Genomic DNA, 2,077 nt, shown 5'->3' with positions numbered 1-2,077 from the left:
TCTTTCGGCTGTGAAGGGTGGTGTGACAAACATGGGTGCGCATGTATCTGTTTGGGCTCTGTTCTTTATTTCTGTAGGAGGGTATATACCAAGTAGCTCTATTGCTAGGTCAGAGGGGGCTTCTATTCCCCATTGCTTTGAGGAAGCGCCAGTGGTTGTCCTGTTTCACAGCCCTACCAGCAGTCTAGAAGGTCCCAGTCTCTCTGCACACTTCCCAACATTTTAAAAAAAACTTGGTAATTTGTGCCAGGCGGAGGTATCTCATCGTTGCATTTCATGCATGACTGATCGCTAACACGTCATAGGTTTATTGGTTGCCTGAATATCTTTGGTAAGCTGTTCATGTCCCCAGCCCATTTTTTAATTGGGTTATTTGTCTTTTTCTTGGTGAGGTGTCGACGTTTTTAAAAGATGTTGGGGATTACTCCCTTGTCTGATACGTCATTGCCAATTTTCCCCCTCAGTTTTCGGCTCTTTCGGTGAAATCTTTTGGTGCATGTACATTTCTGACTTTCAGTAGGCTCCGATCATCTGCTCCGTGTTCTGCTGTGGGCGCCTGCCTTCTTCACCATGCTGGACAGTGCGGTTATGCCATGGATGAGCGCACCTATGTTTGTTCCCCTTTTTCATTGATGATCACTAAGGTTCTAGGGTTTATATTTAGGTCTTGGATCCATCTTGAATTTGTTTTTGTATGTGGAGTAAGACATGAGTTCTGATGAATTCTTTTGCAAATGGAAATCTAATTATGCCAGCACTGTTAAAGGGACGATCTTTCCCCCCCATTTAATGTGTTTCTGTCCTTTGTCAACCATTGGTTGTCTGTAAGAGTGTGGCAGTTACATAATCTCCTGTCAATTTGCAAAGGGCTGGAGTCTAGCCTGTCAATCAGGTCATAGCCAATGAGGACTCTGTGTGGGCGTGGCCTTCTCCTGAGGATTCCGGAAACTCCTGTCTTCCTCCCTGGGGGCGGGAAATGCATTTTCCCTGTGAGATATTCCTGTTGACAAGGCTCATGGAGCTATGCTGATAGAGCCAGAGCCCTGGAGCTGGAGGAGCCACATGGAAACCCATGCCATTGCTGAGATACTTCCATAGCCACTGGATCCACAAGACTTTCTACCCACTGGCCTGTGATCTTCCTCCACTCAGTGTTATTGCATGTGTTGTGTGAGTCGGAAGAGGAATTTATAGATCGGTATCAGAAAAATGGGCTAATATCGGACTTAAGGACTTGATCTGGACTAGGCTGGGATGTGTTATCAATATATAGTTACTCTTTATATAAAACTCTTTCTTATACACATGAGTGTCTATGAATTTGTTTCTTTAGTCCACCCAGACTAACAAAAGGAGGATGGATTTATTTGTGGGTTCTTGCTTCTGTTCCATTGGTCTATGCGTCTCTCCTTGTACCAGAGCCAGGCTGTTGACTATGGTAGCTGTAGTATCTTTTGAGATCAGGAAGTGATAGACCTCCTACTTAGTTCTTCTTTAGTAGTGCTTTGCTTTGCTTATCCTAGGTCTCTTTCCATTGAATATAAAGTTGCCCACAAACTTTTTTGAAGTTTGCCTCCTCAGTGTATAGTAAAGAGCTTTAGTGGCTACAAGTTGGGCTGTTAACAGCAAGGTCAGCAGTTCGAAACCACCAGGCAACCCTTGAGCGAAGTTTTCTACTCTGGTAAAGTGTTACAGTCTCACAAACCTACAGGGACAGTTCTACCCTGTCCTATAAGGTTGATAAGAGTTGGAATCAACTTAATAGCAGTGAGTGAGTATATAGTAGGAGCTCTGGTAGGTAGTGGGTTACTTGTTCAGGTGCAACTACAAGGTCAGCAGTTGGAACCCACTAACTGCTAGATGGGAGAAAGATGAGGCTTTCTGCTCCTGTAAAGATCAACAGCCTCAGAGACCACGAGGGAGGGTCCTGCTTTGTCCACAGGGCTGTTATGAGTTGGGATGGCCTCGTTGGTAGTAGATGATTCCGTACATAGTCAGACAGACATTAGACTAACTGACGTTAGATACAACCCTACCTAACTGCTCCTACCTACTGTTGAGATTTATGTACAAATTC

Source organism: Echinops telfairi, unplaced genomic scaffold (genome assembly GCF_000313985.2).
Source record: "Echinops telfairi isolate 266 unplaced genomic scaffold, ASM31398v2 ScPeMD7_18;HRSCAF=68, whole genome shotgun sequence".
Classification (NCBI taxonomy): domain Eukaryota; kingdom Metazoa; phylum Chordata; class Mammalia; order Afrosoricida; family Tenrecidae; genus Echinops; species Echinops telfairi.
The sequence above is the reverse complement of the archived record's forward strand: the minus strand, read 5'-3'. Positions refer to the sequence as shown.